Source organism: Bufo bufo, chromosome 2, assembly GCF_905171765.1.
Source record: "Bufo bufo chromosome 2, aBufBuf1.1, whole genome shotgun sequence".
Classification (NCBI taxonomy): Eukaryota; Metazoa; Chordata; class Amphibia; order Anura; family Bufonidae; genus Bufo; species Bufo bufo.
The window spans coordinates 302,468,421-302,480,235 of NC_053390.1; positions in this window are offsets into that span (position 1 = coordinate 302,468,421).

An 11,815-nucleotide genomic window follows, 5' to 3' on the forward strand; every position below is an offset into this window, starting at 1 on the left:
GGACAGATCATCAGTTAAAAAATCCCAGAAAACCCCTTAAAAGTCCTGAAGAACAGATGATCTGTCGCCATACCCAAACAATACCAATTCTGGAGCATCTTTTATTATGGTAGGTTCACACCTCCGTTAAATGGACCCGGCCTTGCCAGATACTGCCGTTTACAACTGGACCCCATTGACAATAATGGGGTCTAGCTAGGGCAAATCTGATGATCTTAATTAGGGATGAGCGAATTTCATACTTTGAAGTTCGTGTGCGGGTTCGTGTTGTGGTATTTACTGAATTGCGTTATGGATTCTGTTACCACGGACCATAATGCAACTCCATGATGGAATGCCATGAGAGGCATTCCGTTATTCATTCCATCATAATAGAAGTCTATAGGCTGCAAAATTGATCCGTCTGGTTTCTGTTATGATGGAGTCCTCTCCTGCATAACGGAAACTGAATGGATCCGTTATGCAGGCCATAGACTTCTACTATGACAGAATGAATAACGGAATGCCTCTCATGGAATTTCGTTATGGTCCATGGTAACAGAATCCATAACGCAATTTAGTAAACACCACAACACGGACCCGCACACGAACTTCAAAATATGAAATTCGCTCATCCCTAATCTTAATATCCAGAGGATAGGTTATTAGTATTTAACTCAGGAAACCAATTTAATGTGGCTCTGGAAAAAACCCTAAAAGTGGCCCCCTGCTGTAGGTGGGTCCAGATTTACAGCAAGTGGGGCAAGATAAGTAGGTGGGGCCAGCAATAATGTAGTGCAGCACAGAATACCGCCCGAGCAGCGCCAAATAGCACATCGGCCTGTGCATCGGCCCGGCGGGAAATTTCCCTGTAGGGTCTATGGTGAGTCCACCATAATTGTCAGTGCCCCATGACAAGGCCAGGCACAATGCTGCATAGCATTACTATCTCTCACTATCTCTCACTGTCCCACTGCCGAAATCTCGCGATGCGCGAGCTAGCGCATGCGTAGTTCGTTCCCTGTGCTGATGCCAGTACAGGGAATGAACATGATGCCGACACTGCGCATGCGCTAGCTCGCGCATCGCGAGATTTCGGCTCTCCAGCTCTGTGACGTCAGCCAGCAAGGAGGAGATTCGGAGGACGCGGGGCGGTGCTGGGCTCCTTTCCGCTGGATTCATCTCCGGACACAGGACACATATCAGGTTCATTTGCATATGGATCAAAACAGTTTTTTAACACAATAAAAGCGCAGAGAGCTGTGGGGACTGGGTATTGCAGATGTGCTAGTGGCCATCTAGCAGCCCATGTCCCCAGCTCTATACACAAAATCCTGGTGACAGCTTCCCTTTAAAGGGACAGACACATGCATATGCAGCGACCCGCAATATGGGAGTGGTCCTCACGGTGACAGCTCTGCCTCCATTACTCCTCAGGCCATGCAGTGATGGGAGGTCACAACTTTTTCTCCCATGGGGCACACTCTAGAGATGTCGGGGTCTCCTGTCTAATGTTGTTCTGGGTGCCCTTGGTGTTGGTGGGTGTTGTGGGATGCAAGGCAGGGTCCCAAGAAGCCATGGTAAAGCAGTGTGGCGGTGCACCAAAAACAACTCTTTACTGGCAAATAAAATTTCACTACAGTAGTCGCAGTTCTCAACATGCAAGGAATGGCAATTCTCTCACAATTTGCATTTACCAGTCTTCCTCACATTGCACTCTGGCTTAAAGGGGTTCTCTAGGAATTAAGAAAATGAAAATAGTTAAAAATTACTTTATTATAAATATATTCCTAAATACCTTTCATTACGTATAACGGCTCATTTTGTCTAGGGAGCAATCGTTAGGAGAAATAAAATGGCCACCATCCTATTAGTACACATAATATCTGTCCTAATCACACAGGAGGACAAATTACTTCACAACACTGAGGTAAAGAGCCGCCTCATCCTCCTCTCTGCTCTACTTGTCAGGTTTTATGATCCTGAATACAGTTTAATATGATCTTCAGCTGAATCTCTGTAGGAATGGAGTTTCATGAGAAGACATGAAGTACAGAGAGGAAGTGGCTATGTGGCTAATGAGCAGCAGCTCTTGTATGCAGTCTGCATTATCACAGTCTGTCCTGTCCGTCATCTCTGTACTTCATGTCTCCTCATAAACTCCATTCCTACAGATTCAGCTAAAGATCTTATCAGCTGTATCCCTAACAAGTAGAGCAGAGAGGAGGATGAGGCAGCTCTTTACCTCAGTTGTCAAGTAAGGCTACTTTCACACTAGCGTTTCTATTTTCCAGTATTGAGATCCGTTTTATCCCCATTCATTGTCAATGGGGACAAAACGTAACTGAACAGAATGGAATGCTCCAAAATGCATTCTGTTCCGTTTGGTTGCGTTTTCATACCGGAGAGCAAACCGCAGAAAGCTGCAGTTTTCTTTCCGTCATGGGATGCGGAGCAAGACAGATCAGTTTAACTCTGACAACCGGATCCGTTCATAACGGAGGCTGATGGTTGTATTATCAGTAACGGAACGCTAGTGTGAAAGTAGCCTAACTTGTCCTGCTGTGTGATTAGGACAGGTTTTGTCTGTACTAATAGGACGGCGGACATTTTATTTCCGCTGATGATTGCTCTCCAGACAAAACAAGCCATTATAACTAATGAAAGGTATTTGGGAATATGTTTATAATAAAGTAATATTTAAGTATTTTCATTTTCTTAATTCCCGGAGAACGCCTTTAACCCCTTACGGACACATGGTTCCCGAGTCCTTAAGGACACATGACGTACCGGTACGTCATGTGTTGTTCCGATCACCACTGCCCGGCGGGCGGTGATCGGAACAAGGTGCCTGCTCAAATCATTGAGCAGACACCTCGGCTAAATGCGCAGGGGGGTCCCGTGACCACCACCCCCCCCCCCCTGTGTCGGCGATCGCCGCAAACCGCAGGTCTGAATTGACATGGCATGGAAGGCAGCGCGATGCCCCGGAAGCTGTATGAGTAATACACACAGTATTACTCATACAGCCAATGCATTCCAATACAGAAGTATTGGAATGCATTGTAAAGGATCAGACCCCCAAAAGTTAAAGTCCCAAAGTGGGACAAAAAATAATATGAAACAAAAAGTTGAAAAAATAAAGTTTTCCCCCCAAAAAATTAAAAGTTTCAAGTAAAAATAAACAAAAACGTCATTTTCCCCAAATAAAGTAAAAAAAAAAATTGGTATAAAATAGGGAGGGGGAAGTATACATATTAGGTATAGCCGCGTCCGTATCGACTGGCTCTATAAATATATTACATGACCTAACCTCTCAGATGAACACCATAAAAAATAAAAACTGTGCTAAATAAACAATTTTTTTGTCACCTTACATCACAAAAAGTATAACAGCAAGCGATCATAAAGGCGTTTGTCCACCAAAATAGTACCAATCTAACCGTCACCTCAGCCCGCAAAAAATGAGCCACTACCTGAGACAATCGCCCAAAAAATAAAAAAACTATGGCTCAGAATATGGAGACACTAAAACATAATTTATTTATTTTTTTAAACGCTGTTATTGTGTAAAACTTACATAAATTTAAAAAAAGCATACATATTTGGCATCGCCGCGTTCATATCGACCGGCTCTATAAAAATATCACATGACCTAACCTCTCAGATGAACACCGTAAAAAATAAACTGTGCTAAATAAACCATTTTTTGTCACCTTACATCACAAAAAGTGTAATAGCAAGCGATCAAAAAGTCATATACACCCCAAAATAGTGCCAATCAAACCGTCATCTCATCCCGCAAAAAATGAGACCCTAGCTAAGATAATCACCCAAAAACTGAAAAAACTATTGCTCTCAGACTATGGAGACACTAAAACATGATTTTTTTTTGTTTCAAAAATTATATTATTGTGTAAAACTTACATAAATAAAAAAAAAGTATACATATTAGGTATTGCCGTATCCGTATCGACTGGCTCTATTAAAATATCACATGACCTAACCCCTCAGATGAACACCGTAAAAAAAATTTAAATAAAAACTGTGCTAAATTTTTTGTCACCTTACATCACAAACAGTGTAATAGCAAGCGATCAAAAAGTCACACGCACCCCAAAATAGTGCCAATAAAACCGTCATCTCATCCCGCAAAAATCATACCCTACCCAAGGTAATCGCCCAAAAACTGAAAAAATTATGGCTCTCAGACTATATTAGGTATCGCCGCGTCCGTATCGACCGGCTCTATAAAAATATCACATGATCTAACCTGTCAGATGAATGTTGTAAATAACAAAAAATAAAAACGGTGCCAAAACAGCTATTTCTTGTTATCTTGCCTCACAAAAAGTGTAATATAGAGCAACCAAAAATCATATGTACCCTAAACTAGTACCAACAATACTACCACCCTATCCCGTAGTTTCTAAAATGGGGCCACTTTTTTGGAGTTTCTACTTTAGGGGTGCATCAGGGGGGGCTTCAAATGGAACATGGTGTCAAAAAAAACAGTCCAGCAAAATCTGCCTTCCAAAAACGGTATGGCATTCCTTTCCTTCTGCACCCTGCCGTGTGCCCGTACAGCGGTTTACGACCACATATGGGGTGTTTCTGTAAACTACAGAATCAGGGCCATAAATATTGAGTTTTGTTTGGCTGTTAACCCTTGATTTGTAACCGGAAAAAAAATATTAAAATGGAAAATCTGCCCAAAAAGTGAAATTTTGAAATTGTATCTCTATTTTCCATTAATTCTTGTGGAACACCTAAAGGGTTAACAACATTTGTAAAATCAGTTTTGAATACCTTGAGGGGTGTAGTTTCTTAGATGGGGTCACTTTTTTGGAGTTTCTACTCTAGGAGTGCATCAGGATGCTTCAAATGGGACATGGTGTCAAAAAAAACAGTCCAGCAAAACCTGCCTTCCAAAAACCGTATGGCATTGCTTTGCTTCTGCGCCCTGCCGTGTGCCCGTACAGCGGTTTACGACCACATATGGGGTGTTTCTGTAAACTACAGAATCAGGGCCATAAATATTGAGTTTGGTTTGGCTGTTAACCCTTGCTTTCTAACTGGAAAAAAATTATTAAAATGAAAAATCTGCCAAAACAGTGAAATTTTGAAATTGTATCTCTATTTTCCATTAATTCTTGTGGAACACCTAAAGGGTTAACAAAGTTTGTAAAATCAGTTTTGAATACCTTGAGGGGTGTAGTTTATAGAATGGGGTAATTTTTGGGTGGTTTCTATTATGTAAGCCTCACAAAGTGACTTCAGACCTGAACTGGTCCCTAAAAATTGGGTTTTTGAAAATTTCTGAAAAATTTCAAGATTTGCTTCTAAACTTCTAAGCCTTGTAACATCCCCAAAAAATAAAATATCATTCCCAAAATGATCCAAACATGAAGTAGACATATGAGGAATGTAAAGTAATAACTATTTTTGGAGGTATTACTATGTATTATAGAAGTAGAGAAATTGAAACTTGGAAATTTTCAATTTTTTAAAAATTTTTGGTAAATTTTGTATTTTTTTATAAATAAAAAAAAAATGTTTTTACTTCATTTTACCAGTGTCATGAAGTACAATATGTGACGAAAAAACAATCTCAGAATGGCCTGGATAAGTCAAAGTGTTTTAAAGTTATCAGCACTTAAAGTGACACTGGTCAGATTTGCAAAAAATGGCCTGGTCCTTAAGGTGAAATAAGGCTGTGTCCTTAAGGGGTTAAAGGAAGTCTGTCTATTTTTTACTAATGTAACTAACAGTAGTGGCCATCAGAAGTTGGATAGGCATTGTTAAAGGGGTATTCCGCTTGTTAAAAGTTATTCCCTATACATAGTATAGGGGATAACTATTAGATTGAAAGTTCCTACCGCTGGGACTCCCACCGATCACATGAGCGGGGGAATTCCGGGGATAGGTGAGAGCTGTACTCAGCTATCTCCGGAACTCCCATAGAAATGAATAGAGCGGCAGCAGGCATGTGCGACCGTCCACTCCTTTTTTTTCATGGGGGCTGCAGGGGGTATGGGGCCCCCGTTCTCATGATCGGTGGGGGGCCCAGAGGTAGAACCCCCACCGATCTGATAGTTATCCCCTGTCTTGTGGATAGGGGATAACTTCTAACAACTGGAATACCCTTTTAGGCTACATGCACACGAACGTTGTTTGTTTCCATGTCCGTTCCGTTTTTTTTCGCGGATAGGATGTGGACCCATTAATTTCAATGGGTCCGCAAAAAATGTGGACAGCATACCGTGTGCTGTCCGCGTCAGTATCTCCGTTCCGTATCACCACAAAAAAAAAAAGAACATGTCCTATTTTTGTCCGTTTTAGGCATTGTTACAATGGATCCGCAAAAAAACGGATAGCATACGGATGTCATCCGTTTTTTTTTTATTTGCGGATCCGCAATTTGCAGACCACAAAACACATACCGTCATGTGCATGTAGCCTTAATCTGCAGAAAAAGCTGTTTTATTCCTTTGGAAAACTGATCGCAAGTTCCCAGTAGGCAGACTTTCCCGTTCAAAGTGCCCAAAACTGCCCGCATTCCCTGATGTCTCCTCCTCAATGCTTCCTCCCCTTGTCTGACATCAGGCAAACATACGAATTACATGCTCGTATGTTAACAATGCTTAGCCAACATTCAGATGGCCATTACTGTGGGTTATATTGGTGGAAAAATAGGTGACAGGCTCCCTTTAGGCACCCAGACATTGGGTTGTACCCTTCTCTTGTTATTCTTTGCTCTCTCACTTTTCTGTCTACTCACAATACAGTACTAAAGGTTTCCTGAGCGGGATGTAGTCCTTAGCAGAACCCCAGTCTGTATCTAAAGCATATCCTGGCTCCCAAAGCCTTTCATCTCCTGGACAAGGTGGCCGTAGAGTCCTCAAGTCTCTCAGATTTTCACACCTCGTCTCCATACTGGTAGGCTCCACCAGGGCCGGTGCAAGGATTTTTGCCAACACAAGCGAAGCTACATTTTGGCGCCCCCCCCCCCCCCCCCCCCTCGGCGCACCGGCCCATAAGACGCACCTAGGTTTTAGAGGAGGATAATAAGAAAAAAATATATTCCATTACACCTCAGACCAGACTACCAATCAGACCCCCAATGCCTCAGATCAGCCCCCCCATGTCAGCCATCAGCTCCCCATGTCACATTTCTCCCCCTCAAGGCCTCCATGTTAACACCTGAGTGGGGCTGTGACTGTCTGACTCCTGCTGCTGGCTGCGTCTTCAGTCTGGCTGACGGCTGTGTCTGGTAGTCAGACGAGACACAAGTTATGGTACGTTCACTCTTGCCATATCGATTGCCACTCAGCTTTCCCAGGAACAGATATGCCTAGATGATGGCCCAATAGAATGAGAATAGAAGCAGAATAAAACAAATCAAGGAATCATTGTCATCTTCCTGTCTATTCAGAATCTTAAGAAGATGGCCGAGATGAGTTTCTCCGGGGTTGTATAGACCTCTAGCTGCCATCATAGACGCTCAGTATGATGATGTTTACTGATGACACTTATAAATGGACATTAGTGATCTCACCTTCCTCCCCCGTAAGTATTATCATTCATCCCACACCTCTGAACGCTTCCATATCTGCCTCTCCACACGGAGCGTGACTCAGACGGTCAAACCTTTCCCCTTAATTTAATTCCATTGATAAAGTACTAACCACACCATGGGGCTGATGCAACAGATCATGAATATTCTCATCCCTGTTACAGGAAGATGAAATATTACATATTCATTTACAGCAATGAACCCAGAAAGCAACATTGCAACCGTTATATCTCTACTCTTGACTCCTTCGGTGTATGAAATAAGGGGCCACAAGGGACGTAACACGTGGCCTACTGTATAGCGTTCTCACATGCGGACCCCTCACAGTCACTAATTATCTGACGACTGACGGGACCTCAAATGCATTACTGGGATTCTCCCCTGCAGGTGATGACTTACTGCAGTACTCAGCTCAGCTCCTTTCTTAAAGGGTTTCTATCACTTCGTTTCACAGAATTAGCTGTCAGACTCTAGCGATCCGCTAGTGTCTGCTCTGCCGAACCATCCTAATATAATTGCTTTTGGGGCAGCCGTTTTGCTAAAAAAAGAACTTTTATTAATATGCTAATGAGCCTCTAGGTGCTATGGGGGCGTCATTAGCACCTAGAGGCTCGGTCTACCTTCACAAACTGCCGCCGCCCAGCGCGTCCCTCCAGCCCGCCCATCTCCTCCGGAATGCGATCCTCCCTGTGAAAGTATGTATTCGGCGCATGCGCAGTGAATGTCTGACCGCTTCCCTGCTCAGACATCTCCACTGCGCCTGCGCGATGACATCATAGTGCTCCGAGGAACAGGCGCAGTGGAGATGTCTGAGCAGTGAAGCGGTCAGACATTCACTGCGCATGCGCCGAATACAGGCGCTCACAGGGAGGATCGCATTCAGGAGGAGATGGGTGGGCTGGAGGGACGCGCTGGGCGGCGGCAGTTTGTGAAGGTAGACCAAGCCTCTAGGCGCTAATGACGCCCCCATAGCACCTAGAGGCTCATTAGCATATTAATAAAAGTTCTTTTTTTAGCAAAACGGCTGCCCCAAAAGCAATTATATTAGGATGGTTCGGCAGAGCAGACACTAGCGGATCGCTAGTGTCTGACTACTAATTATGTGAAACGAAGTAATAGAAACCCTTTAATGAACCCAGGACGGTGAGCGCAAACACAACACAGACACAGTCAGCTCGCCTCACCTCTAGTCCCTGCTTCAATTTCTTGGTCCCTCACCTCTGATTCAATTTCTTGTGCAGGTGACTTGTCAGTTGTCACTAGTGGCAGCCAGAGCGGCGCACTGAGCCTATGAATGAATATCTATCATTCATCTATCTATGATCATCTATCTCTGCCTAAGTGCCTAGCTAGCTATGTTGCCCTGACTACGAGTCCAGCCGGGCGGCCCGGCACACAGCCGCACACGCAGGCTGGGGGGGGGGGGCGGGCGGGTGATATCTGTTGCCCCGAGTCCCTGACTACTCTAGACTAGACGAGCGCCGGCGGCCGCGGCAGGTTCAAGTAAGTCAAGTGCAAAAAAAAAAACATTCATTCATTCTTCCGCCCTGCGCAGGGCGCGCCCTAAGGCGGCCGCTTGGTCTGCCTTATGGTAGCGCCGGCCCTGGGCTCCACCATAACACTTGTCTCTCTTAGGCTACGTCTACACAACGACATTTGTTGCGCGACAATAAGTCGCGCGACAGATAGGGCACAACTACACTGCAACATTTGTAGCGCAACATTTTGTTGCACTAATGTCGCGCGACAATTTTTATAATGGCAGTCTATGGTGTCGCACTGCAACATGTGACATGCTGCGACTGCGACGCAACATTCGCAGAAAAATCTATCTCAAATGGATTTTCTGCGACTGTTGCGTCGCAGTCGCAGCATGTTGCAGTGAGACTGCCACCATAGACTGCCATTATAAAAATTGTCGCACAACATTAGTGCAACAAAATGTCGCGTGACAAATGTCGTTGTGTAGATGTAGCCTAATTCTACGTCTTTGCTCCTCTCTGGCTGGTTTTGTCCTAGGCCTGCTTCTCCTATCTCAAGTTCTACAGCACTCCAAAGTATATATGCAAAGTGCAGTATGAGATTTATTTACATGTCCAGGTCACGTTTCGCTCCATAAAGACCACTTTCAGACCGTAACACAATAACAGATACATACAGGGAGTGCAGAATTATTAGGCAAATTGTATTTTTGAGGATTAATTTTATTATTGAACAACAACCATGTTCTCAATGAACCCAAAAAACTCATTAATATCAAAGCTGAATATTTTTGGAAGTAGTTTTTAGTTTGTTTTTAGTTTTAGCTATTTTAGGGGGATGTCTGTGCAGGTGACTATTACTGTGCATAATTATTAGGCAACTTAACAAAAAACACATATATACCCATTTCAATTATTTATTTTTACCAGTGAAACCAATATAACATCTCAACATTCACAAATATACATTTCTGACATTCAAAAACAAAACAAAAACAAATCAGTGACCAATATAGCCACCTTTCTTTGCAAGGACACTCAAAAGCCTGCCATCCATGGATTCTGTCAGTGATTTGATCTGTTCACCATCAACATTGCGTGCAGCAGCAACCACAGCCTCCCAGACACTGTTCAGAGAGGTGTACTGTTTTCCCTCCTTGTAAATCTCACATTTGATGATGGACCACAGGTTCTCAATGGGGTTCAGATCAGGTGAACAAGGAGGCCATGTCATTAGATTTTCTTCTTTTATACCCTTACTTGCCAGCCACGCTGTGGAGTACTTGGACGCGTGTGATGGAGCATTGTCCTGCATGAAAATCATGTTTTTCTTGAAGGATTCAGACTTCTTCCTGTACCACTGCTTGAAGAAGGTGTCTTCCAGAAACTGGCAGTAGGACTGGGAGTTGAGCTTGACTCCATCCTCAACCCGAAAAGGCCCCACAAGCTCATCTTTGATGATACCAGCCCAAACCAGTACTCCACCTCCACCTTGCTGGCGTATGAGTCGGACTGGAGCTCTCTGCCCTTTACCAATCCAGCCACGGGCCCATCCATCTGGCCCATCAAGACTCTCTCATTTCATCAGTCCATAAAACCTTAGAAAAATCAGTCTTGAGATATTTCTTGGCCCAGTCTTGACGTTTCAGCTTGTGTGTCTTGTTCAGTGGTGGTCGTCTTTCAGCCTTTCTTACCTTGGCCATGTCTCTGAGTATTGCACACCTTGTGCTTTTGGGCACTCCAGTGATGTTGCAGCTCTGAAATATGGCCAAACTGGTGGCAAGTGGCATCTTGGCAGCTGCACGCTTGACTTTTCTCAGTTCATGGGCAGTTATTTTGCGCCTTGGTTTTTCCACACGCTTCTTGCGACTCTGTTGACTATTTTGAATGAAACGCTTGATTGTTCGATGATCACGCTTCAGAAGCTTTGCAATTTTAAGAGTGCTGCATCCCTCTGCAAGATATCTCACTATTTTTGACTTTTCTGAGCCTGTCAAGTCCTTCTTTTGACCCATTTTGCCAAAGGAAAGGAAGTTGCCTAATAATTATGCACACCTAATATAGGGTGTTGATGTCATTAGACCACACCCCTTCTCATTACAGAGATGCACATCACCTAATATGCTTAATTGGTAGTAGGCTTTCGAGCCTATACAGCTTGGAGTAAGACAACATGCATAAAGAGGATGATGTGGTCAAAATACTCATTTGCCTAATAATTCTGCACGCAGTGTATATGATTATAATGTACAAGAGATATACAGGATGGTAATGAACATAATTCATAAAGTCAAGGATACCAATGCGTCTCAAGATCAGAAGAATAATAGGATGAACGGGTATTCAATTATGGGTAGGTAGGTAGGAAGGTGTAAGAGCAGTAATGAGGACAAGTATATCTTAGGGAACATGGTCCTACATGGTAAAAGGTAATGGTTCTGGGATGGAGACCAGAGCGGTAAATTGAACCATGTGGGCCAGAAACAGCAGGTGCAGTGCAGAGAGAGGAGATGTGAGACGGGGTATCCTGATAATCCCCACCATGGTACCTCGCTGTATTGGCTATAGATGGCACACACCAGCATTGTATACAGCCACACCACCAGTGCCAACTCAGTGTGAGCAGCTTGTTACGGTATTTTTAATCCAACAATGTCCCAACCACTTTAAAGAGGACCTTTCACCAGTTTTTACTCTATAAAAGCGAAACCTCACACTGTAGCCCATGTTCCCTAGATGTCATATCGCTAATTTTTTTCATGATATGCTCCTCCGTTGC